General features: G+C 38.1%; 1 protein-coding gene and 1 long non-coding RNA gene across 3 annotated transcripts in view; one reads left to right on the forward strand and one right to left on the reverse strand.

Moving 5' to 3' along the window:
• Positions 1 to 5,745, forward strand: part of LOC134745964 (uncharacterized) — a 123,942-nt gene extending 118,197 nt beyond the window's left edge. For both annotated transcript variants that reach the window (XR_010128209.1, XR_010128210.1), the window contains exon 2: positions 5,645 to 5,745. This is a non-coding gene — a long non-coding RNA (uncharacterized LOC134745964). The remainder of the gene's footprint in view (positions 1 to 5,644) is intronic.
• The window catches only part of LOC134745932 (uncharacterized), a 234,868-nt gene that overhangs the window by 48,323 nt on the left and 167,241 nt on the right, over positions 1 to 19,304 (reverse strand). The gene's annotated exons all lie outside the window — the stretch shown is intronic.

Raw genomic sequence — 19,304 nt, forward strand, 5'->3', positions numbered from 1 at the left:
GCTTTCTGGGCAGTAAATATTAGCTAAAATTCTTATGCATTTTTTTTGAAGTATAAATAGGTCTTTCACATCCGTACTATTTCCCCAAAGTATTATACCATACTTAAGCCATGAGTAGGCATAGGCATAGTATGCGGTAAGCGCAGATTGGAAATCTGTCGTTCTCTTAAGCTCTTTCAATGCATAAATAAAAGATGACAGTTTTGTTTTTAATTTGGCAATATGCTTTTTCCAATTCATATTAGTGTCAATATCAAACCCTAACAGTGTTGCTGTCCCTACGCATTCCAAGTCCATGCCGTTAAACGTTACTTTTAAGTCTAGAGGGTTTTTTTGATGCGGCCTAAATTGAATGATTTTGGTTTTGGATATGTTTAATTTTAGGTTGTGGTCTTCCATCCATTCTATCAATGGAGTTAGTGCTAGGTTTATTTCATTATTGATGCTCATACTGTCTTTGCATGACGTAAGGAGAGATATGTCATCTGCGAAGAGAACGCAAGAATAGTCGTTTTTTATAAGTTTTGGAATGTCGTTAATATATATTAAAAATAACAAGCATGCGAGTACTCCACCCTGGGGGATGGAATGGGTCATGCTGTGTACGTCAGATCGAACGCGTTTAATTTCTCGTGTTGTCAAGTCGACATTTTCAATTTCTACGTATTGTTCTCTATTTTTTAGATAAGATGCAAACCATTTGTGTGTGATTCCCCTCACCCCTATTCCCCAAAGTTTATTTAAGAGTATATCATGTTGAACCATGTCGTAGGCCTTGGACATATCTAACAGTATTCCGATAGCGTATTTTTTATCGTTTATTGCAGTCAATATATCTTGAACGTATTTGAATACTGCTAAGGTCGTAGATCGGTTTTTACGGAACCCGTTTTGCGCGTCGTCAAAAATGCTATATTTTTCGCAAAAGGAGTATAAGCGTTTATTCATTGCGGATTCGAATATCTTGGAAGTCGTTGGCAAGAGAGCCACTGGGCGGTAATTATTAGGGTCTGTTTTGGATCCTTTTTTGTGTATTGGCTTGATTAAAGATTTTTTTAGAAGGTCCGGGAAGGTTCCTGTGCTAAAGGATTGGTTTATTAAAAGGTATAAGGGAAAAGTTAGTTCTTCTACACATTTTTTGAAAAGAATTGGTGGCAACTCGTCTATTCCATGACTTACTTTATTTTTAAGTTTCATTATTATTGATTTAATTTCTTCGGGGTATACCGGGGTCAAATAAAATGTGTTTACGGTGGGTAGAATTACAGGCCGGCCGCGCGGTGGATTGCCGCAGCTGGCCGAGCCCACGGTCGCAAAAAATGTGTTGAAGTTATTCGATACAGTTTTAGGATCGGACGTAAGTTTATTATGGATCGCTAGTTCTATGTTTTGTCGAGTGCGTATTTGATTTTTGTTCGTGCGCTCTTTTATTAGTTGCCACATGGCTTTTACTACGTTGTCGGACTTTCGTATTTTTTTGGTGTATTGTATTTTTTTAGATGAGGTTATGGCTCTTTTAAGTAGCTTTTCATATTGTTTATAGTGTCGAGTTAGTATCTCGTTTTTTGTTTGAGTAACTATGATTTTTAAATGTCTTTTTGCTCGGCATGAGATTTTTATACCCCTCGTGAGCCAGGGTTTTTTAGTATGTGTGTTGACCTTGATTTGTTTAATAGGAATGCAGTTGTTAAGAATATTTATTAGGGTGTCGTTGAATGTTTTATAGTTTTGGTTGATGTCAAAGTCCGAATTAATAAGTCTGTTCCAGTCTATATCTTGTAGTTTTATTTTGAAAGTTTGTATGTTTTCCTCAGTAAATAGTCTTTTACTAAGTTTGAGAGAACTACGAGGGGCGTTCAATAAATTCTCGATATTGATATCTTACAACCTTTTTGAGTATTTCTTTTGTTACTGGCCACTAAGAGTCATTCATAGACTTTAAAAAAAAAAGTAAAATTCAAACCGATATGTTCTCGTTTTTCTGCAATTGCCGAACAAACGTGAGCACCATGAGCGATTTAACAATGTTAATTAAATTAGAGCATCGAGCCGTAATAAAATTCTTGACCAATCAGGGTAAAAATCAAAAAACTATAAAAGAAGAAATGGATTGTGTTTACCGTGAGTCTGCTCCTTCTTTATCTACCATTCAAAAGTGGTCAAGTGAATTTAAACGTGGGAGAGAGAGTATTGAAGATGATCCTAGACCAGGCCGGCCTGTAGTAGCTACTTCACAAGAAAATATTATCAAAGTGGAAAAACTTATATTGGAAGACGGCCGAGTGAAGGTAAAATCAATAGCTCAAATAACCGGTCTTTCTGTTGGTACCATACATGATATTATCCATTACCATCTTAATATGTCAAAAGTAAGTGCGAGATGGGTTCCGCGAATGCTGACACCGGTTCAGAAAGATATGCGAGTAGCTTGTTGTTCCGATTTTATTGACCTGTGCGGTGAAAATCCTGATGAGGTGCTGCAAAAGATAGTTACTGGAGATGAAACCTGGGTTCATTATTATGACCCAGAAAGTAAACAGGAGTCCATGCAGTGGCACGTTAAGGGTACAGCTCATCCCAAGAAGTTCAAGGTCATCCCTTCAGCTGGCAAGGTCATGGCCACAATATTTTGGGATTGTGAAGGAATATTACTGATCGATTACAAACAAAAGAGTGTAAATATCACAGGACAGTACTACGCTAATATTCTACGTCAATTAAGGGGTGCAATCAAAGACAAGAGGCCAGGAAAATTAACCAAAGGTGTTCTGCTTCTGCATGACAACGCCCCTGTGCATACTGCTCATATTGCCAAGGCGGCTATTCTTGAATCTGGGTTTGAAACTATTACTCACCCACCGTATAGTCCGGACTTAGCCCCCAGTGACTTCTTTTTGTTCCCCAATCTTAAAAAGGATCTGCGTGGAAATCGATTTTCTGACGATGAAGCGTTGAAGGCGGCAGTGGAGGAGCATTTTGACACCAAAGATAAAAATTATTTTTATGAGGGATTAAAAAAAATAATAGATCGATCTTTTAAGTGTATCAACATAGGGGGGGAGTATATTGAAAAATAAAAATATTAAACTTATCGTATTTGTTTGTTTTCATTCACATACCGAGAATTTATTGAACGCCCCTCGTATTATACCTATGTTGTCTATGTACATCGATGCTAATTTCGGTACTTTTGTGATCAGAAAATCCAAGGTCGCTTACATCAGTTTTCAGTGTGATATCAGTGAAGTTAGTAAAAATCAGGTCTAGGCACGTGGACGTGGTGTTCGTGACTCGGGTCGGGACTTTAATATGCTGAGTAAAATGGTATTCTAGCATTTGATCGATAAAGCATCTAGATTGATTATTATTTTGCATTATATCTAAGTTAAAGTCGCCTCCAATTATAATTTTTTTGCCGCGGTCTTTTTTTGATACGAGATCTAAAACTCGTGACAGCTGTTTAAAGAAAATTTCGGTCTCTCTACTATTCCAGTAAATAACAATTATCAAAATGTTTAGTTTACTTAATTCTATAGCTGAGATTTCAATAACATATTCGATGGACATGTCCACGATGTCCTTACGTTCGGTAAACACTAGTTGATCACGCAATAATATGCAACAGCCACCTCCCGTGTAGTTAGTCCTATTGAACGACGACGCGATGACGTAATTGTTAATGTGAATTAATTCTTGCTTTTCTTTAGACAACCACGTCTCTGTGAGACATAGTACATTATATTTATTGGGGTTCTCACTCAAAAATGCGTCTAAGATTGTCCGTTTGTTAAAGAGACTTTGCATGTTTTGATACATTATTTTAAATTCAGTATTTAAGATCTGTTTTTTGGTATGTGTGGTAGTATTTTGTACATAGTTGCTATAGAAAAAAAGTCTTATTTTGTGGTGTCGTCAAGCTATTCGTTGAGTTATTAGTTGATGCGCCGGCGCCGCCGCCGCTGCCAGTTTGCTCGTGCTCTCTCGTAGTGCCTTGTAGGTGTGAGGTACTAGGAGTGGTGGACGTATTGGTGGATGATGTGGTTGAGTCGAATCGCAGTGTGGATGTATTAGTGTCAGGAAGCTCAGGAGCTGATGCAGATTCCGGTATGTAGTCCTGTTCATTATGTTGTGGTTCTAAATTGATAATCTTCCCGTTCACTATAAGGTTATTCTCGCGGATAACGGCGTGATGGCCGCTTTGTCGGGCTAGTCTTAAATTTGATAGTAATAGCTTCCTTTGTTTAAGCGCCTTTTCGTTTAGGTACTCGGAGATTGATATGCCGGTATTTTTAAAGAGCCATGAGTTTTTAAGGATATATTTGGCCATTCGCTTACTTATTAATTCAACCTTTAGCGGTCTAGGGTTCCTACTAATTCTTCCTATTCTTGAAATATCTTCTATATAGCCAGTAAGCTCAACGCCTAGGATGTCATGGAATAAATATACTATCCGGTTTTCAAGTTCATTCTCTTGTTCGTTCCGGTACTCGGGCAGACCGTGTATAACTAGTATTTTCGTGTTGTCTTCATAGGTCTCTTGCGGTTTTTGGGTGGTTTTTTCATTTAGGCGGTTTAATTCCTGTTGAAGTTTAGTGTTTTCCCCTTCTAGGGCCTTTATTTTATTTTCTAGACTTGTAATGCTGCTCTTTATTGTGATTTGCTCCGTGGTTATCTTGTCTGTATGGGCTGTTATGTCATTTCTTAAGTTAGCTATCGTTCTGTTTATCTCCAATTGAACTGTGATTTTTAGGTCGTTAAGTATCGATTCATTGTTCTCCTTAAGTTTATAGTCTAGTAATTGACTAATGCTGTCTAGGGTTACGGAACTTGTTGTATTTGCTGTGCTGGAATAAACGTTAGGTGGAGTTTGCGTAGGGTCCTGGGGGCCCTGGGGCCTCGGGGGGCTGTTATCTGTGCGATCATGTGTTAAGTCATCGATCGACATTGTAGTTTCATTTAGATTTAGTTGAACTGTATTCCTAATTGGTGTGTTGTCATTCTTAGGCCGCCTGGTGACGTTGCGGCATAATTCACATAGCCAGTGTTTATCTAGATGAAAGTGATTGGCCATATAGAATGCAGAGGTCATATTTATGCAGGATTGGTGACAATGCTTTCCGCATGCTGTGCATGTTAGCTTCTCGCTTTCGTATTTAATTCGGAGATCACAAACCAAACACTTCATTTTGCCGTTTGTTTTTTTGGTAGCTTACCTGTGTACTTGTGCAAGCCCTCAGCCAATCCGCGCGAAGGTGGGAAGAGGTCAGTAGCTACTTTTCCTTGTAGTGGGAGCAGGTTAGATATAGCCATTCACCAATGGCGAGGCGGATGCAGGTGATTGGTTTATGCGTTTGTTAATTTCTAAGATTGTCGCAACCGTTGAAACACTTTAGACAGTAATTTTCGCACTGATATTACATATTGAGGCAGGGTTTTTGTGTTTTCTTAACTATTACACACTTCACTTTCACTGATTATACTTTTTCTTGATTTTAGTTAGCTTTTTCTACCGCTTTATAATTTAATTCACGGGACGGACGTATACAGATGTGTTGTCTGTCGCTCTCGCTCTCGCTTGTTAAAATGTTAAAATTGTTAAGTGATAACGGTATCACTCGGTATCACTACTATCACTCGGTATCAGTAGGGCTAAGGTGGTCGGCTCTTTATCATTTGTCACCATGCCTGTCACGTTCTAACAAGTATGTAAGTGCGAAAGTGACGGATGACATGAGAGGTGATAAAGATACGACCACGATACCGCTGCAGGTTGCATGATCGTTACTGCTGCAGTAATGTTACGGTGCAACATTACTGCAGCAAAATGTTAATCTGGATTTATGAAATGCAACATTCATCCTGATAATTCCTGCAGCAATGCAGTTCTCAGCCGGATTCTTCGAAGCATATTATAACGAACATAACGACAATATTATTTATTTCATTCTATATTTGAGCTTAATCGAATTAAGATCCAACTTGATTTTAAGATGTTCCTGTGTAGGTAATTTTCATTTACGTATAATTTGTCATCCAGAAAAGTTAAAAACTGTAATAGATGTCATATATTAAAGAAAAAGTGATGAAGCCCTCCAGTGGTGAAGGCCGGATTTATATATAGTAGTGCGACTACTTAAAAAAAAAAAAAAAAAACATCAAAATATTTAATAAAATAATTTCATTTGTTCCCAAACTTGTTTATCCAGAAAAGTTGTTAAAGCTTGCTTCCAGAAGTTATTAAAACAAAACGAATATACCTACTGTAAGAAAATCTTGATTCTCAGACGATAGTCACACCATACCCCTATAATAATACATCTCAAGCAATCTTCACAAAATGACACCCAAATCTGACTTTATTGTCTCAAACGCTATCATTTAAGAGATTATAAGGGGACGGCGGATGGGGAGAGGGAGGGGGGGGGATTCAATTTGCAGTCTGCTTGGGGATTGTTAAATGCTCGTTAGGTCTTGGAGACTAGATCAGTTCATGCTATTGTGTTTAAGATTAAATTTTAAGATTATACGTTTTAAACAGGTACGATATAGCAAATTAAATTTAAAATGTGTTGTTTCCTTTAAGTAAGATAAAATATTTGTGGTTTTTTGTTTGTTATTGTTTAAGGACTTTAAGGCTTCGGTGCGTTCCTATATGTGGACTAAATATTATCAAAAAGAAAGATAATACTTTTAAATAACTTTTATTTACAAACAAGATATATACAGTGGTACTACGTAAACGAAATTAATAACTAAATTTAAATTGTTTTAATATTATTTAAAGTGCAACTAGAATGCAACAAAAATAATAGTTTTTAAATATATTCTGACTCCTGGCTAAAATCTAATATTTGGAATATATCGTTTACGATGAACTTATTAGAGTTAAAATACAGAATGGCCCAAAAGAACGTGAACAAATTTAATAATTTTTAGGAATGATTTTTTCTTACACTTGTTTAAAAAAATGTCACTATGTTTGTGTTTGTAATGTAATTAAGACTACAATCAAAAAAAGATTAAAAATTAAATAACCTCGGAATGTAAGTATTACACAATATTTATTGATATTGATATTTATTGATATTGATATTTATTGAAATAAATATTAAAATGTTAGTAATCGACGGAGTAGCAAAATGCGTTTTTACTTACTATTAAATTTAATTACAACAACCGATGTTTTTGACTTCAGAAAATTAAAAATCATTTTATCAACTACACCTTTACAAAAATACTAAAAAATAAATTCTATTAGTAATAAATAAATCTACAATTTGACTCAAGTATACATTTTGCACAAAATAAACAAGATTCCTGCGTTTCATCACAATTTCCGTCCCGATAAATAGAAGAAAGCCTATGACAAAAGAATTGCCTTTACAGGAAATTAACTACCAGCAAAATGGAATGGAAAACTGCTTTCAAAGAAATTTATGAGACATTTTTACATAATTTAATTCAATAGCCTTTTTTATTGTTCACGAGAATCCTTAGAAGATGTGCAGTGTAAGTGTCAAAAGTTATTTTAAACATATTAAACTGAAAAACTTACACTAAAGAAAAAAAGATCCATGTTATCTATTTCAGTTTATAATTTATATACAGTATGACTACTTAAAAACACAAATAAAAAAAATGATAAAATAATTTGATTTATTCCCCAGTTAAACATGTTTAAACATGTAAATATATAAACATGTTTTTTGTTCTTTTTTGAGTTGTAATTATTACCGACCTGATACCCGCTGAATAACAATTTTTGGGTTGGAAGTCGAACCCAATTTTATTCGTAATAGTAAAGCGGTAATCAGAACTTTATTTGTTATTGAGAATCTTGACACGACTCGCAGTGTATTTCGCGCGCACAAATAAGAACGATCGTATCATAAACTAGTGGCTCTCTCTATACCTGTAGACCCAGTGTTTCTAAAAACTGTATCGACATAAACATTCTATATAATTATACAACCTGCTCACCAAATAGAGAATATTACGCGAAACTCTGCGTAGGTGGCGCCACTACCACAATCTGAATCGCGAAACAAGAAAATCGAAATTTTGTTATCTAACATCTTTGCCACTCAGATTCGAGCGATAAAGAGGCAGATAGCGAAATTTCGGATTCGCATTTCCCGGTAGCTCCTCTGTAAACAAACCGCCTTGATGCATCAATGTCATATTTAATTATCTCTGAAAACTTTTCAAAAAACTGATAAAGGCACAGTATGTATAAGTTACTCTATAGTTTACTAAACGGGCTAGTGCTGCACTCTGGTGGCAAAACATTGCAGTATATAGATAGACAAGAACATCCGGACATAAAACGAATTTTGAATTGTAATTGAACTTTTAAATTTGAATAACGCTTTCTAATATTTTTTTTAGAAAATAAGCTTTAGCGTTGTATTTTCATTAGCTTATTTGTTTGTTCTTGCGAACGAGAAATTATGTAGATGGTGACCCATATAGGTATTATATAAATAAATAAAAAATCATTTTTCTTAGGTTAGGATTTTATAACACGAATATAAAAGTAAAATACAAGAACACGAACAAAACAATACAAGAAAACATTCTGACCCTTGATCCAACCATCTAGAGAGAGTCTCTCAAGATATTAGTCGAGACTCTTCGCTATTATGTTTGTATATTTTTATGTCAATGTAAATTTTATTTGTGTGTCGTTGGCGTACGTGTCGCCATTATTTTTAGATTAAGCCAGGTCCCCACAGAAAACCAGCGCCACGGTTTGCCGCGGCACTATGCTGAGTGGGGATCCTTTTTGGCGTCCAAATGTTTTTTTGTCTGCATGCTTTTCTTTTTTATGTACTATGTTGTGGCGTCCAATAAATGTATTTTCTTTCTTTCTTTCTTTCTTCTTTCTATTAGACCGTTCGCTGAAACAAAAAAATATTAAAACGACGATATTATCAAGAAGTTTGCGATCTAAGATGGTTTAGAACCACGACATTAAATAAAGTTTTTGTTGTTCGATACAAACAACGCTAAAAGGGAAAGGTTAAAGTTAAGACGTATTTTCAGCACGTAATTTGTCTTGACAAACACAAAATTAGCATTTTACCCAAACAACACAACACCTACTCGTAAACTAATCCCAATCACAACACAGACCGCATATACTAGATGGAGGATATGTTCCATATCGTCAGGTGACAACCAAAAGTCACTAATTGCTACTACAAGTTCATAGCCATAGTGATCCGTATTAGTACCAATTAAAGTTGATTATTGTTTGATTTTTTTTAAGTAATTAGTGAGTTTTGGTTGCAAAAAAAGTGCTGGTCGCCTAGCGGTAAGAGCGTGCGACTTTCAATCTTAAGGTCGTGGGTTCAAACCCCGGCTCGTACCAATGAGTTTTTCGGAACTTATGTACGAAATATCATTTGATATTTACCAGTCGCTTTTCGGTGAAGGAAAACATCGTGAGAAAAACGGAACAATCCCAACAAGGCCTAGTTTCCCCTCGGGATTAGTTGTCAAGCGGACCCTAGGCTCCCATGAGCCGTGGTAAAAAGCCGGGATAACGCGAGGAAGATGATGATGAGTGAGTTTTGGTTGCCACCTGACGATATATGACGTATGACTGCCTCCTAGCTTAGTCGGTAGTGGTAAATAGTGACCCTGCGAAGCAGCAGGAGATCCCGGGTTCGAATCCTGGTAAGAGCGTTTACTTGTGTTTATGACAAATATTTTTCCTAAATTACAGTTTTGGATAACGCGATGACGGCGCGACTAATGGTGCACTCATGATGGGTGTTTCTCCTGGGTTGTGTTGAGCCAGTGAAATAAGCATGAAACGACCGATCTACAGGGGGTAATCTACTTCTAATTCCAACACACGACATCGAAGCCTCTCTGTCTGCCCTAGTAAGCGCGGTAAGGATGCAAGCTATTAATTAAATCTCAACGTATTAGTTTGTACGGAGAGTTCCAATAAGATTGTTCAGCTTTAATTACGAAACATCGTATTATTATCCAACATATCTTGACCCCTAAATTCGTAGCAAATTCTAGTGATCACGGGTCAAACTTATGCTGGTTGTTATTTGTAAGCGCAGTGAATAGTATGCAAGTCCCGTCAGTTGTATGTATGAGTTGGAATATTGAACACAGCCAAGTTAAAGCATGTTGTTATAACGAACTATATATCTAACTTATACTAGTAGGTACCTAAACAGTTTGTATACCTAAGTAAGCAGATAAGCTTTAATTACAACAGTATGTAAAGAAAGGGAACCTATTTCTGCCAACAAACTGTTATTCAGTTTGGCGGAGGTTGTACGGTCGGTGCCCCAACGGTAACCATACTAATTGTATAGAAAGTGGATACTTATGTTAGGGAACCGACTGTACGTACTTATTTAAAATATGTATGCTATTTTTTAGGGTTCCGTACCCAAAGGGTAAAAACGGGACCCTATTACTAAGACTCCGCTGTCCGTCTGTCCGTATATCCGTCTGTCCGTCTGTGTGTCACCAGGCTGTATCTCATGAACCGTGATAGCTAGACAGTTGAAATTTTCACAGATGATGTATTTCTGTTGCCGCTATAACAACAAATACTAAAAAGTACGAAACCCTCGGTGCGCGAGTCCGACTCGCACTTGGCCGGTTTTTTTCACTACAGATGCCTCTTCCAACTTGATTATGCATGTCGGATCTCGGACTATATAAGTTGAAAAAGCTGGCGCGGACATTTACGAGTATATAAGAATTTTGATAGGCCGGGACAAATCTTGCACCTGCTCTCTCGAATTTACCTGTACGAAAATTTATTTTAGATAATAAAGAGTAGCTAGATCAGCCATTTTCGAAGTGTGCTCCGCGGACCCCTAGGGCTCCGCGAAGCGTCAGTTGGGGCTTCGCGAGAATACTGGTAATAATAAGAAAAAAAAACAGCTCTTTTATAGGTATGTCTGGTCTACAGTGACGAACGATTTTTTTTTATTTGGGGCTCCGTCAAATATTTATCTATCCAAAAGGGTTCCGTTACCAAAAAAGTTTGAGAACCTCTGAGCTAGATGATGCCCTGAAACTGAACCGTAAGGCCCGCGGCTTCCACATCCTAAGATAGTGGATGAAAACCACGACTCGTCTCAAAATACCTTTTAAGATAAAATACTGGTTATTATTATTATATTAAAAATAAATAGTTCAACATGGTCTACAAAACAGGTTATTTCATCAGCAAAACGTTTAACAACAACCACTATCAGAATCCACAGTCGAGTGATCTGAAACTCGACTTCAAACCTTATTAGTGTCAAAGGTAAAAGTAAACTAGACTCGATAATGATGCGTTCAGGAACCGCATGTTGTGACCCCCACGGAATGAGGGCTAACGCGTATGAATTCGCCGCTAGGGGCGCTAGTGTAGATGGTGGTCTTTTCCATAGTTCGAAATGTCAAATGTCACTTGTCACTTCAATGACTGACAGCTGTTCTTTAGTCTTTTGGACCACCATCGGTCTTCCGGTTCGAGCGCCATCTTGATAGTTAGTATCGTGATTAATTACCTTGTTTTTTGCTCATTAATATTGTTTAAAGTGTAATATCGATAGCTTATTATACAGTAAACTAATGTGGTAGTGTGCAGTGAATGGAGAATTAATTTTGAAGCGCGTTTAACCACCATCTTGGAGTCAACGGCCGGTAGTCCACGTGCTTCTCGTAAAATCCAGCTATCGGTTTTACGAGACAACAACAACAATAACTACCGAACAACGTCGTGCTCTAAGAGCATTTGGTATTTCTACCTCTAACCGTGTCTGGCTAGAGCCCTAGAGGCCCATAATTTTATTTACCGTACACTGGCTGAAGAAAATCTAGAAATATTAATTCGATCCCACGTGGATCCCACTTTGACGTTGGCGAAATCATCGACAGTACCGATGGAGCCATACTACTTAAAGATTGATTGAACAGAGGCGCCCAATGGTGAGCAAAAAAACGATAGCCCTCATTTGATCATAGTGTTTGCAATTGACATTTGAATAAAAAGTTATATCGGCTGATACTACTAGAAATTAGGTAAAATCAGATTCCTTCGTTTTTCAGAGATGTTTAAAAGTGAATGTAATTATTAAGTCGACATATGTGTTATTATTATGCAATAATAACATTTTTACATATAAAAGGACTATTGTTCACTCACTATACTGCACTGCACTTCCTACCTTTTTATTTATTTATTTATTTATTTATGTTAAGGGGTCCAACAGCTATACACTTACAATAAACAACAAGATTAAAACAGGAAGCCAATTACAGGAACTCACAGGTAGTTACAAAGTATTCAATTTTAAACTAATGCTAGCACTTACGCACACACACATGCGTACAAAAAGGAGAAGAAAAAAAAAGCATACCTAATTTAAAATTAATGGCAATAGAAGCTAGGCTTTTGTAATTGCAAAGGCTTGACAACTTAATACCCATTTATTCCGAAACCAAATTTACTATATACGGGGCTGTGGGAAAATCTTAACAGCGCGAAGCAGCCGATAGAACAACGACATCTACTGTGAAATTGGGCAACTCTTCTTCTTCTTCTCGTGTCGATGGTTTCATATACATTTCATATTAAGCGGGACCAGAAGGTAGCGACGCTTAACGCCCTGTCTGTTGCGTCCCGTAGATCTTGCTCGGAACATGTGTGCGGGTTCGCTGGGCAGGACAGCATGTGTCTGATCGTTTGGGGAGCCGTGCCACATACGCATAGGGTATCTGCGCCGTTTAGGCCGCCCCACCTTACCAAATTCTCTTTGCTGCGGCCAACTTGGGAACGCAGTCTATTTAAGGCTTTCCAGATCGGCCATGGTTGTTTGTATTCGGCCGGGAGCGTTTCGGCGGGACGGACGTAGTCATCGGGAGGGGCGCGAGTACTTTGCCAGTGTGCCAGCCGGTTCTCGGGTGGCGGGACACTGATAGCGGTAGTGGGCAACTCTAAAAACTAAACATTACTACATTCAACAACTATCAACATGGTCAAAACAAGTTAATTTATCAGCAAAACGTTTAACAACAACCACTATCAGTCCACAGTCGAGTGCGCTGAAACACGCGACTCCGATGAGTTTCTGCAAACCTTATTAGTGTAACAAGTTAAATGTGCACTAGAGTTGTGCGAGTAAGAACAGCTAGCAAACGTATTTAGAGCATTTAACAGGCTTTATGATACAACTTCATGTAGGTAATAATATAGACCTAAAATATTTCACCGACAATTTTTTTTATCGCAATTTCCTTGTTTTCTACTGCTTAATAGCGACGTTACATGCTGACGTCACGATGTAATGCCAATTTGTTAGAAGAGTTTTGTCAGTAAAGTGCGGGTGCCAGACTTTGACCATCATTTGTGACTTTTCTATTGCTTTAAGTCAATAGGTCCCATACAGACATTTGATCCTCAAAACAAACCTGATCGACTGAATCCATTTATAAAAATTTGTGGAATACCCTATGTTAAGTATGAAGCCATTTCCAATGTATATACCACGAAAGAAAACAGTTATGAGCTTTTTCATTTCGACCGGCACGGTTGTAACTTTGTTTACCTACTTTGTGTGCTGTCTGCATTTGCGTTAATATTTTGTCGACCGGGCAAACCTCAATTTCCCCGGGGGTACAGGTAAAACTGCTTTTTAAAAGGCGACCACATTTTTGTTGTAAGCCGAGCTCGCTTCTTAACTTTACCCAGCAGACGTAACTATAGTGTTCTACGCTGTTTAGGTATTAAGAGAAAAAGGGACAGCTATACCCTTTCGTTTAGTTGAGAGCTTTTAAAATTGGGTATGGAATTAGTAAGGTTAGTAGACGTTACCAAACAACTAAAACAGGTAAACTATATCTCAAAATAATTGCTTTAGAGCTTTAGAACCATACCGCAAAGCTTGCGAAGTTAACGTAACGTTCAACAACCACACCTTAGCTCATAAGCTATTCTAGTTCATAATCTATTTGGCGGTATACTGAAATCGTCAGCCATTGGCTTGGCTTTTATCTGAGGTAGTATTCCCAACGCTTACCTACAGTGCAATAAATCATCATCTTCCTCGCGTTATCGGCATTTTGCCACGGCTCATTGGAGCCTGGGGTCCGCGTCACTACTAATCCTAAGAATTGACGTAGCCACTATTTCTTACGAAAGCGACTGCCTTCTGACCTTCCAACACAGAGGGGGAACTAGGCCTTGTTAGGATTAGTCCCGTTTTACGCACGTTTTCCTTCACCGAAAAGCGACTGGTAAATATCAAATGATATTTCGTACATAAGTTCAAAAAAACTCATTGGTACGAGCCGGGGTTTGAAACCGCGACCTCCGGATTGAAAGTCGCATGCTCTTACCGCTAGGCCACCAGCGTTTCAATATAAATAAATATGCCACACCAAAAAAAATTAAAATGTATTTTAGGGCCACCCTATAATGCTGGAACCAAAACAAGACAATAATAGCGTATAAATGATTTATAATATAATATTTCATTATGTTTTTATCGTGTAGACGAAAACACGCAGGTAAAACTAGAACAGGTATAGGTACCTAAGTAATGTAAGATCTAAGTATATCGTCTTAGAAGAGGGACAGAAGCCGTGGCTTCTGGCGTCCTGAGGGCCTACCGCGAACCACGTTCGACGTGTTACCTCTCTGTCACACTTACGTACGAGTTTACAAGTGCGACAGTGAGGCAACACGTCTAACGTGGTTCGCGGTAGGCCCTCCTTTGTACACTCTTGGCGACGGTCCGTCGAGAGTGAGCTACGAGCGAGTACTGAAATGGAGGCGGGGCCAGACGGGTTGCTGAAGATAGGACATGACATGAGCTTGTGAAGGCTTGTGAATCTCTACACCTCTGAAGTGTCTAACTATGGTACGAACTTTACACTGGTTCTCTCAAGCATCTGACTCGCCAGTGGTCGGTATTAAGCAATTGCAACACCACTCCTGAAGAGCAATCCCGTGGGGTGCGCGTGACAACCGCAGCGTGCACAAAGCAGCGTAATCATACCGGCATCGGTACCGGTACCGGTACGGTGTTATAGAAATTTAAAATTAGATTACAGACCTGGCTGGGTTCGGTTTAGAATGGGAATTGTGATCGAGTTTATTATGATATGATAGGTTTTTTATCATTTTAGAACTGCTATGTTTGACTAAAGTGATAGTAGATAGGTACCTATCAAGATCTGACGATGATTTCCAATTCCGCGGAATTATTTAATGTTTTTATTGTAACTCGTACGTTCGCTCTTGCTGGAAACCAACATTTTGCGAGGTGGTAGAACAATAAATTATAAACATGTTACAAAATACATAAAAACTGAATTAAGTAAGTTATTTTACTAACTAGCATCATGCTATATCAAACGCTTTTCCTTCCCTAATATTGTCTTCATGAATGTCAAAATATTTAACGAGCACTTTCAAACAGCCCGTAACGATTGACCCTATTAAGAACCTTTCTAAACTATTGGGAAAACCTTCCATTTCGATAAATTGATAACTTGGGTACAAGGTGACAGGTAAAAGGCTCGTGTGATAAATAGAGGTTTATGATCTAGACTGGAAAGAAAATCTACAAGGAAAATACTATCCTTGTTTTTCTCTTCCTAGCCCTAATTGAGTGTCCCACTGCTGGGCAAAGGCCTCTCCTCTTGATTTCCACGACTCCCGATTTGGTGATTCCTCCAGCCAGTTGTTCAGGAACCTGTCTAGGTCATCCCACCATCTCGGTCTTGGCCTGCCCCGTCCACGCCACTCTACCGGCATCCACTTGGTGGCTAAGCTAGCCCAGTTCTCCGGATTCATGCGGTAGACGTGACCGGCCCAGTCCCATTTGAGCCTAGCGGTTTTTTCGCCTACGTCAGCAATGCGGGTTTAGTACATGTGGCTATTGAGCGACGACATGGAGTTCAGGAGGAAAACCACCAATGAGATGGACGGACCACACCAAATCTTCACTTTTGCAGTGAATGGGTTGGCACACGAATGTGCCAGGCGAAGGCGGCCAACAGAGAAGAATGGCGGCGTGTTGTGAAGCTTGTCACCAATTGCTAATTACCACGACCACTCTGTCAAAAGTGAAACGACAAAGATGAATACCTACCGCTTCCATTGCTTCGTTGTATAAACCTATTAAACTTATACGTTACTAGCGACCCGCCCCGGCTTCGCACGGGTGCAATGCTGATGTTTTGTACATTATAGACCTTCCTCTTGAATCACTATCTATTGAAAAAAAACCGCATCAAAATCCGTTGCGTAGTTTTAACGTTCTGAGCATACATAGGGACTTTAGGGACAGACAGACAGCAGGAAGCGACTTTATTTTATACTATGTACCTAGTGATATCGTACGTAGTTGTAGGCAATATCTTTCTAATTTTCTTTTTATTTGGTAAATATAATATGTATGATTTTGATTGTTATTACACTGAAGTGGAATAGTGCAAATATACAAAAAATATCATAGAAATTTGCTTAGGCTTCTTTATAATTGTTTCATACTCGCTTAGTTATCAACAGCTTAAATTTTTATATTAGAGACAAACCGCAAATCAGGATATTTTGAGCTGATATTTATAACAACTTTAAATGTAGCCTCCCGTTTTCATGACGTCTTATTTCTAATCGCGTATGAAATTTCACTCTGTATACAAAATAAATACAGCGTTAGAAATCTCGTCACATATTCACCAGGCTAAACTCAAAATTAAATACCTGCAAGCGTTCAAACCGCTCGAGCGCACTCAAACGTGGCCATAAATAGCTTTAGCGAGTAACTACTTAAATACTTAGTTTTTGTCATATTCATGTGAATTTCGTAAAAGCCGGGAAAGCGAGCCCACAGACATATTCAAGTAGATCACGTTAATGAAATACACTTTCTTTATTTTGTTGTCAACCACTCAAAGATCTTGCTCAACTCGGACTATTACTTTATTTTGTTTGTTTTTAATTGAATTTTTAATTAATGATCTATGTACATTTTAGGTAACTACAGTAAAATACCAGCCTTAATTTAATCAAGTTAAATTAGTTATAAGTATTTTTTCAAATAATAAAATATTTCACACCATATCGTTATACAGTTACCATTAAGTAGATAATGATGGCCAAAGTGACCAACGGGACACATCCTCCATCCATCCTGAGGAATAAGCACTCAACACACTCACACAAACAAGATATATAAACTACAACACACTCAATAAAATAAAGCATGACACATGTATCTAGAAACATATCTGGTCCAGCCTAGTTTTGCATACATAAGATCCACCTACTTACATAGTCAGTTAAGAGTCTTATTGTTAACAGGTTGCAATAACTCGATTTTTTTAACATGAAAATATTGGATGTGGCTGCCAGTAACCTTGATATATCTCGTGTTTTTTTGTGAGTTCCGCTCACTGCAAAACATAATCTAAAATAACGTGCGACATCTATCTAGAAACATATCTGTGCCAGCCTAGTTTTGCATTCATTGTCTGTGGAAAGTGTTGACGGCGCGAACAAGCGAAGGACAATACAATGCCGGAGGACAAAAGCGATCCCGATACTATTATCAAGAAGTGCACTGACAGAGAATGCATTAATATAATATACCATTGTCCATCATTTGATATTTAGCAGTCCCTTTTCGGTGAAGGAAAGCCACGTGAGGAAACCGTACTAATCCCAAGGCCAGGTTTCCCTCTGGGTTAGAGGGTCAGATCGCAGTTGCTTTCGTAAAAACTAGTGCCTACGCTGATTCTTGGGATTATTTGACAAGCGGACCCGAGGCTCCTATGAGCTGTGGCAATTAGAAACACAAACGCAAGGAAAAAGTATAAAACTATTGAATGTGGCTGCTAATAACCTTGATATAACTCGTGTTTAATGTGAGTTGCGCTCACTGCAAAGCATAATTATTCCTGGGGAACGTGCGACATCTATCTGGAAACATATCTGGCCAGCCTAGTTTTGCATCCATCGCCTGTGAAAAGTGTTGACAGAGCAAACAGGATAAGGACACAATACAACGTCGTAGGACAATACCGATCTCGATATTATTATCTGAGAATGTGATCTAATTCAGTATAGATTCAATAACTTGAATAGTTTATTGAAATGTTTTTCATACACACAAAATAAATGTTTGTCAGTCACACGAACCCGCCGCTAAAAATCCGCTCTCATAGGTACAATCCAAGTTACGTTTTAATTGAAAATGACATGTTTAAGAAGGGAGCTAATGCAAAATTGTAGTTTTTATATTATATTGAATTTTTACACGTTGGAATCATTATTATCCTTATCAATATAAGGTTTGAAGCATGAGTTGAAGCTCTAGATGACTCTCTATCATCAGAACAATGTATGCAATGAACATAATATGGTAACATAATTTAATTTAAAACGGAATATAAAGACTAAAGACCAAATAACTGATTCAAATTTTATATGCGTCACATCTACACAATTTGCAAATAAAAATAGAATATATTAGTGGTGGGCATGCGACGTCTATTCACATACATATCAGTGCCAACGGCCCAGTTTTTCATTGAATCCCGTCGGAAAGTGTTGACACGGCTCGAACAAGGAATATCTCGATTCTGCCAACATGTACGCACATGCGACATCTATTCATATATGTCTGTGCCAGCGGCCCAGTTCCATTCCCAATGGAAAGTGTTGACGCGGTGACAACAATGGAAGGACTCGGGAAGTTTTCACACTAGCGACGCGACGCGAAGCTGCATGGTTACAGTGGTTACGCACCCAGGGCTCGGAAACCGTTTTCGTTCATTAACCTACTCGAGAACGAAGGATGTCTTTCCGTTTGCGGTTACCGGTTAAACAACTGTCCTATTGAGATACCAGTCTATGCCAAATTCGTTAGTCTTTCTTTTTTGTGAAATGAAATTAACCGGTTAAATCGAAAATATCGAAGCAGGATAGAACGAGTAAGTATTGTTATCTCTTTTACGCATGAAAACGAGTTTAACCGAGGGTATTATATCGGTCTCCTCGAACCATAAAATTTTGTTCCATCTTACTACCGTTAAGGTGAGGGAACGAATTTTATTAGTTCGCGTTCCATCAATTAACCGGTTTTCGACTAAACGAAATATCTAAACGATTTTTACAGGTATTTTAATACCGGGTTCCTAGCCCTGTGCGCAGCAATTTTTGCCGTTACTACCGTTACGGAGAGGAAATGTTTTTTTTTTTTTCGCGTTCCTTCAATTAACCGGTTTTTGAATAAACGAAATACCTAAAACGATTTTAACAG

The sequence above is a fragment of the Cydia strobilella genome, chromosome 12 (assembly GCF_947568885.1).
Source record: "Cydia strobilella chromosome 12, ilCydStro3.1, whole genome shotgun sequence".
Taxonomy (NCBI): domain Eukaryota; kingdom Metazoa; phylum Arthropoda; class Insecta; order Lepidoptera; family Tortricidae; genus Cydia; species Cydia strobilella.